At 41.2% G+C, this 13,070-nt stretch overlaps 39 non-coding genes and 19 pseudogenes across 39 annotated transcripts; all 58 read left to right on the top strand.

Moving 5' to 3' along the window:
- Positions 1-54: 54 nt before the first annotated feature.
- On the top strand, positions 55-173 carry LOC134885811 (5S ribosomal RNA). The gene has a single exon (XR_010169915.1). It is a non-coding gene; the product is annotated as a 5S ribosomal RNA (ribosomal RNA).
- A 107-nt stretch (positions 174-280) lies between these two features.
- On the top strand, positions 281-399 carry LOC135059821 (5S ribosomal RNA). Its single transcript, XR_010246219.1, has one exon. It is a non-coding gene; the product is annotated as a 5S ribosomal RNA (ribosomal RNA).
- A 107-nt stretch (positions 400-506) lies between these two features.
- Positions 507-625, top strand: LOC135068615 (5S ribosomal RNA). The gene has a single exon (XR_010254809.1). It is a non-coding gene; the product is annotated as a 5S ribosomal RNA (ribosomal RNA).
- Positions 626-732: 107 nt separating this feature from the next.
- On the top strand, positions 733-851 carry LOC134885800 (5S ribosomal RNA). Its single transcript, XR_010169904.1, has one exon. It is a non-coding gene; the product is annotated as a 5S ribosomal RNA (ribosomal RNA).
- Positions 852-958: 107 nt separating this feature from the next.
- Positions 959-1,077, top strand: LOC134887140 (5S ribosomal RNA; annotated as a pseudogene).
- Positions 1,078-1,184: 107 nt separating this feature from the next.
- Positions 1,185-1,303, top strand: LOC135069046 (5S ribosomal RNA). Its single transcript, XR_010255238.1, has one exon. It is a non-coding gene; the product is annotated as a 5S ribosomal RNA (ribosomal RNA).
- Positions 1,304-1,410: 107 nt separating this feature from the next.
- Positions 1,411-1,529, top strand: LOC134892525 (5S ribosomal RNA; annotated as a pseudogene).
- A 107-nt stretch (positions 1,530-1,636) lies between these two features.
- Positions 1,637-1,754, top strand: LOC134892516 (5S ribosomal RNA; annotated as a pseudogene).
- Positions 1,755-1,861: 107 nt separating this feature from the next.
- LOC135069344 (5S ribosomal RNA) lies at positions 1,862-1,980 on the top strand. The gene has a single exon (XR_010255527.1). It is a non-coding gene; the product is annotated as a 5S ribosomal RNA (ribosomal RNA).
- A 107-nt stretch (positions 1,981-2,087) lies between these two features.
- Positions 2,088-2,205, top strand: LOC134894476 (5S ribosomal RNA; annotated as a pseudogene).
- Positions 2,206-2,312: 107 nt separating this feature from the next.
- Positions 2,313-2,431, top strand: LOC135064919 (5S ribosomal RNA). Its single transcript, XR_010251215.1, has one exon. It is a non-coding gene; the product is annotated as a 5S ribosomal RNA (ribosomal RNA).
- Positions 2,432-2,538: 107 nt separating this feature from the next.
- LOC134885741 (5S ribosomal RNA) lies at positions 2,539-2,657 on the top strand. The gene has a single exon (XR_010169848.1). It is a non-coding gene; the product is annotated as a 5S ribosomal RNA (ribosomal RNA).
- A 107-nt stretch (positions 2,658-2,764) lies between these two features.
- LOC134889250 (5S ribosomal RNA) lies at positions 2,765-2,882 on the top strand (annotated as a pseudogene).
- A 107-nt stretch (positions 2,883-2,989) lies between these two features.
- On the top strand, positions 2,990-3,108 carry LOC135069506 (5S ribosomal RNA). Its single transcript, XR_010255686.1, has one exon. It is a non-coding gene; the product is annotated as a 5S ribosomal RNA (ribosomal RNA).
- Positions 3,109-3,215: 107 nt separating this feature from the next.
- Positions 3,216-3,334, top strand: LOC135058598 (5S ribosomal RNA). The gene has a single exon (XR_010245025.1). It is a non-coding gene; the product is annotated as a 5S ribosomal RNA (ribosomal RNA).
- A 107-nt stretch (positions 3,335-3,441) lies between these two features.
- On the top strand, positions 3,442-3,559 carry LOC134889248 (5S ribosomal RNA; annotated as a pseudogene).
- A 107-nt stretch (positions 3,560-3,666) lies between these two features.
- On the top strand, positions 3,667-3,785 carry LOC134892996 (5S ribosomal RNA; annotated as a pseudogene).
- Positions 3,786-3,892: 107 nt separating this feature from the next.
- LOC135065925 (5S ribosomal RNA) lies at positions 3,893-4,011 on the top strand. The gene has a single exon (XR_010252192.1). It is a non-coding gene; the product is annotated as a 5S ribosomal RNA (ribosomal RNA).
- Positions 4,012-4,118: 107 nt separating this feature from the next.
- Positions 4,119-4,237, top strand: LOC135059820 (5S ribosomal RNA). Its single transcript, XR_010246218.1, has one exon. It is a non-coding gene; the product is annotated as a 5S ribosomal RNA (ribosomal RNA).
- A 107-nt stretch (positions 4,238-4,344) lies between these two features.
- Positions 4,345-4,463, top strand: LOC135065924 (5S ribosomal RNA). Its single transcript, XR_010252191.1, has one exon. It is a non-coding gene; the product is annotated as a 5S ribosomal RNA (ribosomal RNA).
- A 107-nt stretch (positions 4,464-4,570) lies between these two features.
- Positions 4,571-4,689, top strand: LOC135059819 (5S ribosomal RNA). Its single transcript, XR_010246217.1, has one exon. It is a non-coding gene; the product is annotated as a 5S ribosomal RNA (ribosomal RNA).
- Positions 4,690-4,796: 107 nt separating this feature from the next.
- LOC134896152 (5S ribosomal RNA) lies at positions 4,797-4,914 on the top strand (annotated as a pseudogene).
- A 107-nt stretch (positions 4,915-5,021) lies between these two features.
- LOC134884887 (5S ribosomal RNA) lies at positions 5,022-5,140 on the top strand. The gene has a single exon (XR_010169018.1). It is a non-coding gene; the product is annotated as a 5S ribosomal RNA (ribosomal RNA).
- A 107-nt stretch (positions 5,141-5,247) lies between these two features.
- LOC135059818 (5S ribosomal RNA) lies at positions 5,248-5,366 on the top strand. The gene has a single exon (XR_010246216.1). It is a non-coding gene; the product is annotated as a 5S ribosomal RNA (ribosomal RNA).
- A 107-nt stretch (positions 5,367-5,473) lies between these two features.
- Positions 5,474-5,591, top strand: LOC134895841 (5S ribosomal RNA; annotated as a pseudogene).
- A 107-nt stretch (positions 5,592-5,698) lies between these two features.
- On the top strand, positions 5,699-5,816 carry LOC134896554 (5S ribosomal RNA; annotated as a pseudogene).
- Positions 5,817-5,923: 107 nt separating this feature from the next.
- On the top strand, positions 5,924-6,042 carry LOC135064918 (5S ribosomal RNA). Its single transcript, XR_010251214.1, has one exon. It is a non-coding gene; the product is annotated as a 5S ribosomal RNA (ribosomal RNA).
- A 107-nt stretch (positions 6,043-6,149) lies between these two features.
- Positions 6,150-6,268, top strand: LOC135061113 (5S ribosomal RNA). The gene has a single exon (XR_010247505.1). It is a non-coding gene; the product is annotated as a 5S ribosomal RNA (ribosomal RNA).
- A 107-nt stretch (positions 6,269-6,375) lies between these two features.
- On the top strand, positions 6,376-6,493 carry LOC134895365 (5S ribosomal RNA; annotated as a pseudogene).
- A 107-nt stretch (positions 6,494-6,600) lies between these two features.
- Positions 6,601-6,719, top strand: LOC135065969 (5S ribosomal RNA). Its single transcript, XR_010252232.1, has one exon. It is a non-coding gene; the product is annotated as a 5S ribosomal RNA (ribosomal RNA).
- A 107-nt stretch (positions 6,720-6,826) lies between these two features.
- On the top strand, positions 6,827-6,945 carry LOC135061423 (5S ribosomal RNA). The gene has a single exon (XR_010247804.1). It is a non-coding gene; the product is annotated as a 5S ribosomal RNA (ribosomal RNA).
- A 107-nt stretch (positions 6,946-7,052) lies between these two features.
- On the top strand, positions 7,053-7,170 carry LOC134895219 (5S ribosomal RNA; annotated as a pseudogene).
- A 107-nt stretch (positions 7,171-7,277) lies between these two features.
- On the top strand, positions 7,278-7,395 carry LOC134897287 (5S ribosomal RNA; annotated as a pseudogene).
- A 107-nt stretch (positions 7,396-7,502) lies between these two features.
- LOC135066268 (5S ribosomal RNA) lies at positions 7,503-7,621 on the top strand. Its single transcript, XR_010252521.1, has one exon. It is a non-coding gene; the product is annotated as a 5S ribosomal RNA (ribosomal RNA).
- Positions 7,622-7,728: 107 nt separating this feature from the next.
- Positions 7,729-7,847, top strand: LOC135059817 (5S ribosomal RNA). Its single transcript, XR_010246215.1, has one exon. It is a non-coding gene; the product is annotated as a 5S ribosomal RNA (ribosomal RNA).
- Positions 7,848-7,954: 107 nt separating this feature from the next.
- LOC134894887 (5S ribosomal RNA) lies at positions 7,955-8,072 on the top strand (annotated as a pseudogene).
- Positions 8,073-8,179: 107 nt separating this feature from the next.
- Positions 8,180-8,298, top strand: LOC134887139 (5S ribosomal RNA; annotated as a pseudogene).
- Positions 8,299-8,405: 107 nt separating this feature from the next.
- LOC134885788 (5S ribosomal RNA) lies at positions 8,406-8,524 on the top strand. The gene has a single exon (XR_010169893.1). It is a non-coding gene; the product is annotated as a 5S ribosomal RNA (ribosomal RNA).
- A 107-nt stretch (positions 8,525-8,631) lies between these two features.
- Positions 8,632-8,750, top strand: LOC134885777 (5S ribosomal RNA). The gene has a single exon (XR_010169882.1). It is a non-coding gene; the product is annotated as a 5S ribosomal RNA (ribosomal RNA).
- A 107-nt stretch (positions 8,751-8,857) lies between these two features.
- Positions 8,858-8,976, top strand: LOC135063727 (5S ribosomal RNA). The gene has a single exon (XR_010250051.1). It is a non-coding gene; the product is annotated as a 5S ribosomal RNA (ribosomal RNA).
- Positions 8,977-9,083: 107 nt separating this feature from the next.
- Positions 9,084-9,202, top strand: LOC134885765 (5S ribosomal RNA). The gene has a single exon (XR_010169871.1). It is a non-coding gene; the product is annotated as a 5S ribosomal RNA (ribosomal RNA).
- A 107-nt stretch (positions 9,203-9,309) lies between these two features.
- On the top strand, positions 9,310-9,427 carry LOC134892159 (5S ribosomal RNA; annotated as a pseudogene).
- A 107-nt stretch (positions 9,428-9,534) lies between these two features.
- On the top strand, positions 9,535-9,653 carry LOC135065967 (5S ribosomal RNA). Its single transcript, XR_010252230.1, has one exon. It is a non-coding gene; the product is annotated as a 5S ribosomal RNA (ribosomal RNA).
- A 107-nt stretch (positions 9,654-9,760) lies between these two features.
- Positions 9,761-9,879, top strand: LOC135070519 (5S ribosomal RNA). The gene has a single exon (XR_010256681.1). It is a non-coding gene; the product is annotated as a 5S ribosomal RNA (ribosomal RNA).
- Positions 9,880-9,986: 107 nt separating this feature from the next.
- LOC134892185 (5S ribosomal RNA) lies at positions 9,987-10,105 on the top strand (annotated as a pseudogene).
- A 107-nt stretch (positions 10,106-10,212) lies between these two features.
- Positions 10,213-10,331, top strand: LOC134885753 (5S ribosomal RNA). Its single transcript, XR_010169860.1, has one exon. It is a non-coding gene; the product is annotated as a 5S ribosomal RNA (ribosomal RNA).
- A 107-nt stretch (positions 10,332-10,438) lies between these two features.
- LOC135059209 (5S ribosomal RNA) lies at positions 10,439-10,557 on the top strand. Its single transcript, XR_010245621.1, has one exon. It is a non-coding gene; the product is annotated as a 5S ribosomal RNA (ribosomal RNA).
- A 107-nt stretch (positions 10,558-10,664) lies between these two features.
- LOC134885742 (5S ribosomal RNA) lies at positions 10,665-10,783 on the top strand. Its single transcript, XR_010169849.1, has one exon. It is a non-coding gene; the product is annotated as a 5S ribosomal RNA (ribosomal RNA).
- Positions 10,784-10,890: 107 nt separating this feature from the next.
- On the top strand, positions 10,891-11,009 carry LOC134885730 (5S ribosomal RNA). Its single transcript, XR_010169838.1, has one exon. It is a non-coding gene; the product is annotated as a 5S ribosomal RNA (ribosomal RNA).
- Positions 11,010-11,116: 107 nt separating this feature from the next.
- Positions 11,117-11,235, top strand: LOC135059198 (5S ribosomal RNA). Its single transcript, XR_010245610.1, has one exon. It is a non-coding gene; the product is annotated as a 5S ribosomal RNA (ribosomal RNA).
- A 107-nt stretch (positions 11,236-11,342) lies between these two features.
- On the top strand, positions 11,343-11,461 carry LOC135065865 (5S ribosomal RNA). Its single transcript, XR_010252135.1, has one exon. It is a non-coding gene; the product is annotated as a 5S ribosomal RNA (ribosomal RNA).
- A 107-nt stretch (positions 11,462-11,568) lies between these two features.
- On the top strand, positions 11,569-11,687 carry LOC135058424 (5S ribosomal RNA). Its single transcript, XR_010244852.1, has one exon. It is a non-coding gene; the product is annotated as a 5S ribosomal RNA (ribosomal RNA).
- A 107-nt stretch (positions 11,688-11,794) lies between these two features.
- On the top strand, positions 11,795-11,913 carry LOC135061409 (5S ribosomal RNA). Its single transcript, XR_010247791.1, has one exon. It is a non-coding gene; the product is annotated as a 5S ribosomal RNA (ribosomal RNA).
- Positions 11,914-12,020: 107 nt separating this feature from the next.
- Positions 12,021-12,139, top strand: LOC135061112 (5S ribosomal RNA). Its single transcript, XR_010247504.1, has one exon. It is a non-coding gene; the product is annotated as a 5S ribosomal RNA (ribosomal RNA).
- Positions 12,140-12,246: 107 nt separating this feature from the next.
- LOC135065923 (5S ribosomal RNA) lies at positions 12,247-12,365 on the top strand. Its single transcript, XR_010252190.1, has one exon. It is a non-coding gene; the product is annotated as a 5S ribosomal RNA (ribosomal RNA).
- A 107-nt stretch (positions 12,366-12,472) lies between these two features.
- Positions 12,473-12,590, top strand: LOC134892040 (5S ribosomal RNA; annotated as a pseudogene).
- Positions 12,591-12,697: 107 nt separating this feature from the next.
- LOC134888857 (5S ribosomal RNA) lies at positions 12,698-12,816 on the top strand (annotated as a pseudogene).
- A 107-nt stretch (positions 12,817-12,923) lies between these two features.
- Positions 12,924-13,042, top strand: LOC134885717 (5S ribosomal RNA). Its single transcript, XR_010169826.1, has one exon. It is a non-coding gene; the product is annotated as a 5S ribosomal RNA (ribosomal RNA).
- The last annotated feature ends 28 nt before the right edge of the window (positions 13,043-13,070 follow it).

Genomic DNA, 13,070 nt, shown 5'->3' with positions numbered 1-13,070 from the left:
ATTTATGAACCAGTAGTTAGAAGTAGAAAAGTTCTAACAGAAACCAGAAAATTCATCTACAGCCACACCACACTGGATACGCCCAATCTCATCTGATCTTGGAAGCTAAGCAGTGTTGGGCCTGGTTAGTACTTGGATGGGAGACCACCTGGGAATACAAGGTGCTGTAGATATTTTTATACTGCCAACACCGTTCTGTTGATGCATTCCATTTTCAAACGTATTCATTTATGAACCAGTAGTTAGAAGTAGAAAAGTTCTAACAGAAACCAGAAAATTCATCTACAGCAACACCACACTGGATACGCCCAATCTCATCTGATCTTGGAAGCTAAGCAGTGTTGGGCCTGGTTAGTACTTGGATGGGAGACCACCTGGGAATACAAGGTGCTGTAGATATTTTTACACTACCAACACCGTTCTGTTGATGCATTCCATTTTCAAACGTATTCATTTATGAACCAGTAGTTAGAAGTAGAAAAGTTCTAACAGAAACCAGTAAGTTCATCTACAGCAACACCACATTGGATACGCTCAATCTCATCTGATCTTGGAAGCTAAGCAGTGTTGGGCCTGGTTAGTACTTGGATGGGAGACCACCTGGGAATACAAGGTGCTGTAGATATTTTTATACTGCCAACACCGTTCTGTTGATGCATTCCATTTTCAAATGTATTCATTTATGAACCAGTAGTTAGAAGTAGAAAAGTTCTAACAGAAACCACAAAGCTCATCTACAGCCACACCACACTGGATACGCCCAATCTCATCTGATCTTGGAAGCTAAGCAGTGTTGGGCCTGGTTAGTACTTGGATGGGAGACCACCTGGGAATACAAGGTGCTGTAGATATTTTTATACTACCAACACCGTTCTGTTGATGCATTCCATTTTCAAACGTTTTCGTTTATGAACCAGTAGTTAGAAGTAGAAAAGTTCTAACAGAAACCATAAAGCTCATCTACAGCCACACCACACTGGATACGCCCAATCTCATCTGATCTTGGAAGCTAAGCAGTGTTGGGCCTGGATAGTACTTGGATGGGAGACCACCTGGTAATACAAGGTGCTGTATATATTTTTATACTGCCAACACCGTTCTGTTGATGCATTCAATTTTCAAATGTATTCATTTATGAACCAGTAGTTAGAAGTAGAAAAGTTCTAACAGAAACCACAAAGCTCATCTACAGCCACACCACACTGGATACGCCCAATCTCATCTGATCTTGGAAGCTAAGCAGTGTTGGGCCAGGTTAGTACTTGGATGGGAGACCACCTAGGAATACAAGGTGATGTAGATATTTTTATACTGCCAACACCGTTCTGTTGATGCATTCCATTTTCAAATGTATTCATTTATGAACCAGTAGTTAGAAGTAGAAAAGTTCTAACAGAAACCACAAAGCTCATGTACAGCCACACCACACTGGATACGCCCAATCTCATCTGATCTTGGAAGCTAAACGGTGTTGGGCCTGGTTAGTACTTGGATGGGAGACCACCTAGGAATACAAGGTGATGTAGATATTTTTATACTACCAACACCGTTCTGTTGATGCATTCCATTTTCAAACGTATTCGTTTATGAACCAGTAGTTAGAAGTAGAAAAGTTCTAACAGAAACCATAAAGCTCATCTACAGCCACACCACACTGGATACGCCCAATCTCATCTGATCTTGGAAGCTAAGCAGTGTTGGGTCTGGTTAGTACTTGGATGGGAGACCACCTGGAATACAAGGAGCTGTAGATATTTTTATACTACCAACACCGTTCTGTTGATGCATTCCATTTTCAAACGTATTCATTTATGAACCAGTAGTTAGAAGTAGAAAAGTTCTAACAGAAACCTGTAAGTTCATCTACAGCAACACCACACTGGATATGCTCAATCTCATCTGATCTTGGAAGCTAAGCAGTGTTGGGCCTGGTTAGTACTTGGATGGGAGACCACCTGGGAATACAAGGTGCTGTAGATATTTTTATACTACCAACACCGTTCTGTTGATGCATTCCATTTTCAAACGTATTCGTTTATGAACCAGTAGTTAGAAGTAGAAAAGTTCTAACAGAAACCATAAAGCTCATCTACAGCCACACCACACTGGATACGCCCAATATCATCTGATCTTGGAAGCTAAGCAGTGTTGGGCCTGGTTAGTACTTGGATGGGAGACCACCTGGAATACAAGGAGCTGTAGATATTTTTATACTACCAACACCGTTCTGTTGATGCATTCCATTTTCAAACGTATTCATTTATGAACCAGTAGTTAGAAGTAGAAAAGTTCTAACAGAAACCTGTAAGTTCATCTACAGCAACACCACACTGGATACGCTCAATCTCATCTGATCTTGGAAGCTAAGCAGTGTTGGGCCTGGTTAGTACTTGGATGGGAGACCACCTGGGAATACAAGGTGCTGTAGATATTTTTATACTGCCAACACCGTTTTGTTGATGCATTCCATTTTCAAACGTATTCATTTATGAACCAGTAGTTAGAAGTAGAAAAGTTCTAACAGAAACCAGAAAATTCATCTACAGCAACACCACACTGGATACGCCCAATCTCATCTGATCTTGGAAGCTAAGCAGTGTTGGGCCTGGTTAGTAATTGGATGGGAGACCATCTGGGAATACAAGGTGCTGTAGATATTTTTATACTGCCAACACCGTTCTGTTGATGCATTCCATTTTCAAACGTATTCGTTTATGAACCAGTAGTTAGAAGTAGAAAAGTTCTAACAGAAACCATAAAGCTCATCTACAGCCACACCACACTGGATACGCCCAATCTCATCTGATCTTGGAAGCTAAGCAGTGTTGGGCCTGGTTAGTACTTGGATGGGAGACCACCTGGAATACAAGGAGCTGTAGATATTTTTATACTACCAACACCGTTCTGTTGATGCATTCCATTTTCAAACGTATTCATTTATGAACCAGTAGTTAGAAGTAGAAAAGTTCTAACAGAAACCAGTAAGTTCATCTACAGCAACACCACACTGAATATGCCCAATCTCATCTGATCTTGGAAGCTAAGCAGTGTTGGGCCTGGTTAGTACTTGGATGGGAGACCACCAGGGAATACAAGGTGCTGTAGATATTTTTATACTGCCAACACCGTTCTGTTGATGCATTCAATTTTCAAACGTATTCATTTATGAACCAGTAGTTAGAAGTAGAAAAGTTCTAACAGAAACCACAAAGCTCATCTACAGCCACACCACACTGGATACGCCCAATCTCATCTGATCTTGGAAGCTAAGCAGTGTTGGGCCTGGTTAGTACTTGGCTGGGAGACCACCTGGGAATACAAGGTGCTGTAGATATTTTTATACTACCAACACCGTTCTGTTGATGCATTCCATTTTCAAACGTTTTCGTTTATGAACCAGTAGTTAGAAGTAGAAAAGTTCTAACAGAAACCATAAAGCTCATCTACAGCCACACCACACTGGATACGCCCAATCTCATCTGATCTTGGAAGCTAAGCAGTGTTGGGCCTGGTTAGTACTTGGATGGGAGACCACCTGGAATACAAGGAGCTGTAGATATTTTTATACTACCAACACCGTTCTGTTGATGCATTCCATTTTCAAACGTATTCATTTATGAACCAGTAGTTAGAAGTAGAAAAGTTCTAACAGAAACCATTAAGTTCATCTACAGCAACACCACACTGGATATGACCAATCTCATCTGATCTTGGAAGCTAAGCAGTGTTGGGCCTGGATAGTACTTGGATGGGAGACCACCTGGTAATACAAGGTGCTGTAGATATTTTTATACTGCCAACACCGTTCTGTTGATGCATTCAATTTTCAAATGTATTCATTTATGAACCAGTAGTTAGAAGTAGAAAAGTTCTAACAGAAACCACAAAGCTCATCTACAGCCACACCACACTGGATACGCCCAATCTCATCTGATCTTGGAAGCTAAGCAGTGTTGAGCCTGGTTAGTACTTGGATGGGAGACCACCTGGGAATACAAGGTGCTGTAGATATTTTTATACTGCCAACACCGTTCTGTTGATGCATTCCATTTTCAAACGTATTCATTTATGAACCATTAGTTAGAAGTAGAAAAGTTCAAACAGAAACCAGAAAATTCATCTACAGCAACACCACACTGGATACGCCCAATCTCATCTGATCTTGGAAGCTAAGCAGTGTTGGGCCTGGTTAGTACTTGGATGGGAGACCACCTGGGAATACAAGGTGCTGTAGATATTTTTATACTACCAACACCGTTCTGTTGATGCATTCCATTTTCAAACGTATTCATTTATGAACCAGTAGTTAGAAGTAGAAAAGTTCTAACAGAAACCACAAAGCTCATCTACAGCCACACCACACTGGATACGCCCAATCTCATCTGATCTTGGAAGCTAAGCAGTGTTGAGCCTGGTTAGTACTTGGATGGGAGACCACCTGGGAATACAAGGTGCTGTAGATATTTTTATACTGCCAACACCGTTCTGTTGATGCATTCCATTTTCAAACGTATTCATTTATGAACCAGTAGTTAGAAGTAGAAAAGTTCTAACAGAAACCAGAAAATTCATCTACAGCAACACCACACTGGATACGCCCAATCTCATCTGATCTTGGAAGCTAAGCAGTGTTGGGCCTGGTTAGTACTTGGATGGGAGACCACCTGGGAATACAAGGTGCTGTAGATATTTTTATACTACCAACACCGTTCTGTTGATGCATTCCATTTTCAAACGTATTCGTTTATGAACCAGTAGTTAGAAGTAGAAAAGTTCTAACAGAAACCATAAAGCTCATCTACAGCCACACCACACTGGATACGCCCAATCTCATCTGATCTTGTAAGCTAAGTAGTGTTGGGTCTGGTTAGTACTTGGATGGGAGACCACCTGGAATACAAGGAGCTGTAGATATTTTTATACTACCAACACCGTTCTGTTGATGCATTCCATTTTCAAACGTATTCATTTATGAACCAGTAGTTAGAAGTAGAAAAGTTCTAACAGAAACCTGTAAGTTCATCTACAGCAACACCACACTGGATACGCTCAATCTCATCTGATCTTGGAAGCTAAGCAGTGTTGGGCCTGGTTAGTACTTGGATGGGAGACCACCTGGGAATACAAGGTGCCGTAGATATTTTTATACTGCCAACACCGTTCTGTTGATGCATTCCATTTTCAAACGTATTCATTTATGAACCAGTAGTTAGAAGTAGAAAAGTTCTAACAGAAACCAGAAAATTCATCTACAGCAACACCACACTGGATACGCCCAATCTCATCTGATCTTGGAAGCTAAGCAGTGTTGGGCCTGGTTAGTACTTGGATGGGAGACCACCTGGGAATACAAGGTGCTGTAGATATTTTTATACTACCAACACCGTTCTGTTGATGCATTCCATTTTCAAACGTATTCGTTTATGAACCAGTAGTTAGAAGTAGAAAAGTTCTAACAGAAACCATAAAGCTCATCTACAGCCACACCACACTGGATACGCCCAATCTCATCTGATCTTGTAAGCTAAACAGTGTTGGGTCTGGTTAGTACTTGGATGGGAGACCACCTGGAATACAAGGAGCTGTAGATATTTTTATACTACCAACACCGTTCTGTTGATGCATTCCATTTTCAAACGTATTCATTTATGAACCAGTAGTTAGAAGTAGAAAAGTTCTAACAGAAACCTTTAAGTTCATCTACAGCAACACCACACTGGATACGCCCAATCTCATCTGATCTTGTAAGCTAAGCAGTGTTGGGTCTGGTTAGTACTTGGATGGGAGACCACCTGGAATATAAGGAGCTGTAGATATTTTTATACTACCAACACCGTTCTGTTGATGCATTCCATTTTCAAACGTATTCATTTATGAACCAGTAGTTAGAAGTAGAAAAGTTCTAACAGAAACCTTTAAGTTCATCTACAGCAACACCACACTGGATACGCTCAATCTCATCTGATCTTGGAAGCTAAGCAGTGTTGGGCCTGGTTAGTACTTGGATGGGAGACCACCTGGGAATACAAGGTGCTGTAGATATTTTGATACTGCCAACACCGTTCTGTTGATGCATTCCATTTTCAAACGTATTCATTTATGAACCAGTAGTTAGAAGTAGAAAAGTTCTAACAGAAACCACAAAGCTCATCTACAGCCACACCACACTGGATACGCCCAATCTCATCTGATCTTGGAAGCTAAGCAGTGTTGGGCCTGGTTAGTACTTGGATGGGAGACCACCTGGGAATAAAAGGTGCTGTAGATATTTTTATACTACCAACACCGTTCTGTTGATGCATTCCATTTTCAAACGTATTCGTTTATGAACCAGTAGTTAGAAGTAGAAAAGTTCTAACAGAAACCATAAAGCTCATCTAAAGCCACACCACACTGGATACGCCCAGTCTCATCTGATCTTGGAAGCTAAGCAGTGTTGGGCCTGGTTAGTACTTGGATGGGAGACCACCTGGAATACAAGGAGCTGTAGATATTTTTATACTACCAACACCGTTTTGTTGATGCATTCCATTTTCAAATGTATTCATTTATGAACCAGTAGTTAGAAGTAGAAAAGTTCTAACAGAAACCAGTAAGTTCATCTACAGCAACACCACACTGGATATGCCCAATCTCATCTGATCTTGGAAGCTAAGCAGTGTTGGGCCTGGATAGTACTTGGATGGGAGACCACCTGGGAATACAAGGTGCTGTAGATATTTTTATACTGCCAACACCGTTCTGTTGATGCATTCAATTTTCAAATGTATTCATTTATGAACCAGTAGTTAGAAGTAGAAAAGTTCTAACAGAAACCAGAAAATTCATCTACAGCAACACCACACTGGATACGCCCAATCTCATCTGATCTTGGAAGCTAAGCAGTGTTGGGCCTCGTTAGTACTTGGATGGGAGACCACCTGGGAATACAAGGTGCTGTAGATATTTTTATACTACCAACACCGTTCTGTTGATGCATTCCATTTTCAAACGTATTCGTTTATGAACCAGTAGTTAGAAGTAGAAAAGTTCTAACAGAAACCATAAAGCTCATCTACAGCCACACCACACTGGATACGCCCAATCTCATCTGATCTTGTAAGCTAAGCAGTGTTGGGTCTGGTTAGTACTTGGATGGGAGACCACCTGGAATACAAGGAGCTGTAGATATTTTTATACTACCAACACCGTTCTGTTGATGCATTCCATTTTCAAACGTATTCATTTATGAACCAGTAGTTAGAAGTAGAAAAGTTCTAACAGAAACCTTTAAGTTCATCTACAGCAACACCAAACTGGATACGCCCAATCTCATCTGATCTTGTAAGCTAAGCAGTGTTGGGTCTGGTTAGTACTTGGATGGGAGACCACCTGGAATACAAGGAGCTGTAGATATTTTTATACTACCAACACCGTTCTGTTGATGCATTCCATTTTCAAACGTATTCATTTATGAACCAGTAGTTAGAAGTAGAAAAGTTTTAACAGAAACCTTTAAGTTCATCTACAGCAACACCACACTGGATACGCTCAATCTCATCTGATCTTGGAAGCTAAGCAGTGTTGGGCCTGGTTAGTACTTGGATGGGAGACCACCTGGGAACACAAGGTGCTGTAGATATTTTTATACTGCCAACACCGTTCTGTTGATGCATTCCATTTTCAAACGTATTCATTTATGAACCAGTAGTTAGAAGTAGAAAAGTTCTAACAGAAACCAGAAAATTCATCTACAGCAACACCACACTGGATACGCCCAATCTCATCTGATCTTGGAAGCTAAGCAGTGTTGGGCCTGGTTAGTACTTGGATGGGAGACCACCTGGGAATACAAGGTGCTGTAGATATTTTTATACTGCCAACACCGTTCTGTTGATGCATTCCATTTTCAAACGTATTCGTTTATGAACCAGTAGTTAGAAGTAGAAAAGTTCTAACAGAAACCATAAAGCTCATCTACAGTCACACCACACTGGATACGCCCAGTCTCATCTGATCTTGGAAGCTAAGCAGTGTTGGGCCTGGTTAGTACTTGGATGGGAGACAACCTGGAATACAAGGTGCTGTAGATATTTTTATACTACCAACACCGTTCTGTTGATGCATTCCATTTTCAAACGTATTCATTTATGAACCAGTAGTTAGAAGTAGAAAAGTTCTAACAGAACCCAGTAAGTTTATCTACAGCAACACCACACTGGATATGCACAATCTCATCTGATCTTGGAAGCTAAGCAGTGTTGGGCCTGGATAGTACTTGGATGGGAGACCACCTGGGAATACAAGGTGCTGTAGATATTTTTATACTGCCAACACCTTTCTGTTGATGCATTCAATTTTCAAATGTAGTCATTTATGAACCAGTAGTTAGAAGTAGAAAAGTTCTAACAGAAACCACAAAGCTCATCTACAGCCACACCACACTGGATACGCCCAATCTCATCTGATCTTGGAAGCTAAGCAGTGTTGGGCCTGGTTAGTACTTGGATGGGAGACCACCTGGGAATACAAGGTGCTGTAGATAATTTTATACTGCCAACACCGTTCTGTTGATGCATTCCATTTTCAAACGTATTCATTTATGAACCAGTAGTTAGAAGTAGAAAAGTGCTAACAGAAACCATAAAGCTCATCTACAGCCACACCACACTGGATACGCCCAATCTCATCTGATCTTGGAAGCTAAGCAGTGTTGGGCCTGGTTAGTACTTGGATGGGAGACCACCTGGGAATACAAGGTGCTGTAGATAATTTTATACTGTCAACACCGTTCTGTTGATGCATTCCATTTTAAAACGTATTCATTTATGAACCAGTAGTTAGAAGTTGAAAAGTTCAAACAGAAACCACAAAGTTCATCTACAGCCACACCACACTGGATACGCCCAATCTTATCTGATCTTGGAAGCTAAGCAGTGTTGGGCCTGGTTAGTACTTGGATGGGAGACCACCTGGGAATACAAGGTGCTGTAGATATTTTGATACTGCCAACACCGTTCTGTTGATGCATTCCATTTTCAAACGTATTCATTTATGAACCAGTAGTTAGAAGTAGAAAAGTTCTAACAGAAACCACAAAGCTCATCTACAGCCACACCACACTGGATACGCCCAATCTCATCTGATCTTGGAAGCTAAGCAGTGTTGGGCCTGGTTAGTACTTGGATGGGAGACCACCTGGGAATACAAGGTGCTGTAGATATTTTTATACTACCAACACCGTTCTGTTGATGCATTCCATTTTCAAACGTATTCGTTTATGAACCAGTAGTTAGAAGTAGAAAAGTTCTAACAGAAACCATAAAGCTCATCTACAGCCACACCACACTGGATACGCCCAGTCTCATCTGATCTTGGAAGCTAAGCAGTGTTGGGCCTGGTTAGTACTTGGATGGGAGACCACCTGGAATACAAGGAGCTGTAGATATTTTTATACTACCAACACCGTTCTGTTGATGCATTCCATTTTCAAACGTATTCATTTATGAACCAGTAGTTAGAAGTAGAAAAGTTCTAACAGAAACCAGTAAGTTCATCTACAGCAACACCACACTGGATATGCCCAATCTCATCTGATCTTGGAAGCTAAGCAGTGTTGGGCCTGGATAGTACTTGGATGGGAGACCACCTGGGAATACAAGGTGCTGTAGATATTTTTATACTGCCAACACCGTTCTGTTGATGCATTCAATTTTCAAATGTATTCATTTATGAACCAGTAGTTAGAAGTAGAAAAGTTCTAACAGAAACCACAAAGCTCATCTACAGCCACACCACACTGGATACGCCCAATCTCATGTGATCTTGGAAGCTAAGCAGTGTTGGGCCTGGTTAGTACTTGGATGGGAGACCACCTGGGAATACAAAGTGCTGTAGATATTTTTATACTGCCAACACCGTTCTGTTGATGCATTCAATTTTCAAATGTATTCATTTATGAACCAGTAGTTAGAAGTAGAAAAGTTCTAACAGAAACCACAAAGCTCATCTACAGCCGCACCACACTGGATACGCCCAATCTCATCTGATCTTTAAAGCTAAGCAGTGTTGGGCCTGGTTAGTACTTGGATGGGAGACCACCTGGGAATAAAAGGTGCTGTAGATATTTTTATACTGCCAACACCGTTCTGTTGATGCATTCCATTTTCAAACGTATTCATTTATGAACCAGTAGTTAGAAGTAGAAAAGTTCTAACAGAAACCACAAAGCTCATCTACAGCCACACCACACTGGATACGCCCAATCTCATCTGATCTTGGAAGCTAAGCAGTGTTGGGCCTGGTTAGTACTTGGATGGGAGACCACCTGGGAATACAAGGTGCTGTAGATAATTTTATACTGCCAACACCGTTCTGTTGATGCATTCCATTTTCAAACGTATTCATTTATGAACCAGTAGTTAGAAGTAGAAAAGTTCTAACAGAAACCATAAAGCTCATCTACAGCCACACCACACTGGATACGCCCAATCTCATCTGATCTTGGAAGCTAAGCAGTGTTGGGCCAAGTTAGTACTTGGATGGGAGACCACCTGGGAATACAAGGTGCTGTAGATAATTTTATACTGTCAACACCGTTCTGTTGATGCATTCCATTTTAAAACGTATTCATTTATGAACCAGTAGTTAGAAGTAGAAAAGTTCAAACAGAAACCACACAGTTCATCTACAGCCACACCACACTGGATACGCCCAATCTCATCTGATCTTGGAAGCTAAGCAGTGTTGGGCCTGGTTAGTACTTGGATGGGAGACCACCTGGGAATACAAGGTGCTGTAGATATTTTTATACTGCCAACACCTTTCTGTTGATGCATTCCATTTTCAAACGTATTCATTTATGAACCAGTAGTTAGAAGTAGAAAAGTTCTAACAGAAACCACAAAGCTCATCTACAGCCACACCACACTGGATACGCCCAATCTCATCTGATCTTGGAAGCTAAGCAGTGTTGGGCCTGGTTAGTACTTGGATGGGAGACCACCTGGGAATACAAGGTGCTGTAGATAATTTTATACTGCCAACACCGTTCTGTTGATGCATTCCATTTTCAAACGTATTCATTTATGAACCAGTAGTTAGAAGAAGAAAAGTTCTAACAGAAACCATAAAGCTCATCTACAGCCACACCACACTGGATACGCCCAATCTCATCTGATCTTGGAAGCTAAGCAGTGTTGGGCCAAGTTAGTACTTGGATGGGAGACCACCTGGGAATACAAGGTGCTGTAGATAATTTTATACTGTCAACACCGTTCTGTTGATGCATTCCATTTTAAAACGTATTCATTTATGAACCAGTAGTTAGAAGTAGAAAAGTTCAAACAGAAACCACAAAGTTCATCTACAGCCACACTATACTGGATACGCCCAATCTCATCTGATCTTGGAAGCTAAGCAGTGTTGGGCCTGGTTAGTACTTGGATGGGAGACCACCTGGGAATACAAGGTGCTGTAGATATTTTTATACTGCCAACACCGTTCTGTTGATGCATTCCATTTTCAAACGTATTCATTTATGAACCAGTAGTTAGAAGTAGAAAAGTTCAAACAAAAACCACAAAGCTCATCTACAGCTACACCACACTGGATACGCCCAATCTCATCTGATCTTGGAAGCTAAGCAGTGTTGGGCCTGGTTAGTACTTGGATGGGAGACCACCTGGGAATACAAGGTGCTGTAGATATTTTGATACTGCCAACACCGTTCTGTTGATGCATTCCATTTTCAAACGTATTCATTTATGAACCAGTAGTTAGAAGTAGAAAAGTTCTAACAGAAACCACAAAGCTCATCTACAGCCACACCACACTGGATACGCCCAATCTCATCTGATCTTGGAAGCTAAGCAGTGTTGGGCCTGGTTAGTACTTGGATGGAAGACCACCTGGGAATACAAGGTGCTGTAGATATTTTTATCCTGCCAACACCGTTCTGTTGATGCATTCCATTTTCAAACGTATTCATTTATGAACCAGTAGTTAGAAGTAGAAAAGTTCTAACAGAAACCACAAAGCTCATCTACAGCCACACCACACTGGATACGCCCAATCTCATCTGATCTTGGAAGCTAAGCAGTGTTGGGCCTGGTTAGTACTTGGATGGGAGACCACCTGGGAATAAAAGGTGCTGTAGATATTTTTATACTGCCAACACCGTTCTGTTGATGCATTCCATTTTCAAACGTATTCATTTATGAACCAGTAGTTAGAAGTAGAAAAGTTCTAACAGAAACCACAAAGCTCATCTACAGCCACACCACACTGGATACGCCCAATCTCATCTGATCTTGGAAGCTAAGCAGTGTTGAGCCTGGTTAGTACTTGGATGGGAGACCACCTGGGAATACAAGGTGCTGTAGATAATTTTATACTAACAACACCGTTCTGTTGATGCATTCCATTTTCAAACGTTTTCGTTTATGAACCAGTAGTTAGAAGTAGAAAAGTTCTAACAGAAACCATAAAGCTCATCTACAGCCACACCACACTGGATACGCCCAATCTCATCTGATCTTGGAAGCTAAGCAGTGTTGGGCCTGGTTAGTACTTGGATGGGAGACCACCTGGAATACAAGGAACTGTAGATATTTTTATACTACCAACACCGTTCTGTTGATGCATTCCATTTTCAAATGTATTCATTTATGAACCAGTAGTTAGAAGTAGAAAAGTTCTAACAGAAACCATTAAGTTCATCTACAGCAACACCACACTGGATATGCCCAATCTCATCTGATCTTGGAAGCTAAGCAGTGTTGGGCCTGGATAGTACTTGGATGGGAGACCACCTGGTAATACAAGGTGCTGTAGATATTTTTATACTGCCAACACCGTTCTGTTGATGCATTCCATTTTCAAACGTATTCATTTATGAACCAGTAGTTAGAAGTAGAAAAGTTCTAACAGAAACCACAAAGCTCATCTACAGCCACACCACACTGGATACGCCCAATCTCATCTGATCTTGGAAGCTAAGCAGTGTTGGGCCTGGTTAGTACTTGGATGGGAGACCACCTGGGAATACAAGGTGCTGTAGATATTTTTATACTACCAACACCGTTCTGTTG

This window comes from Pseudophryne corroboree, chromosome 3 (assembly GCF_028390025.1).
Source record: "Pseudophryne corroboree isolate aPseCor3 chromosome 3, aPseCor3.hap2, whole genome shotgun sequence".
Lineage (NCBI taxonomy): Eukaryota > Metazoa > Chordata > Amphibia > Anura > Myobatrachidae > Pseudophryne > Pseudophryne corroboree.
The sequence above is the reverse complement of the archived record's forward strand: the minus strand, read 5'-3'. Positions and strand labels throughout refer to the sequence as shown.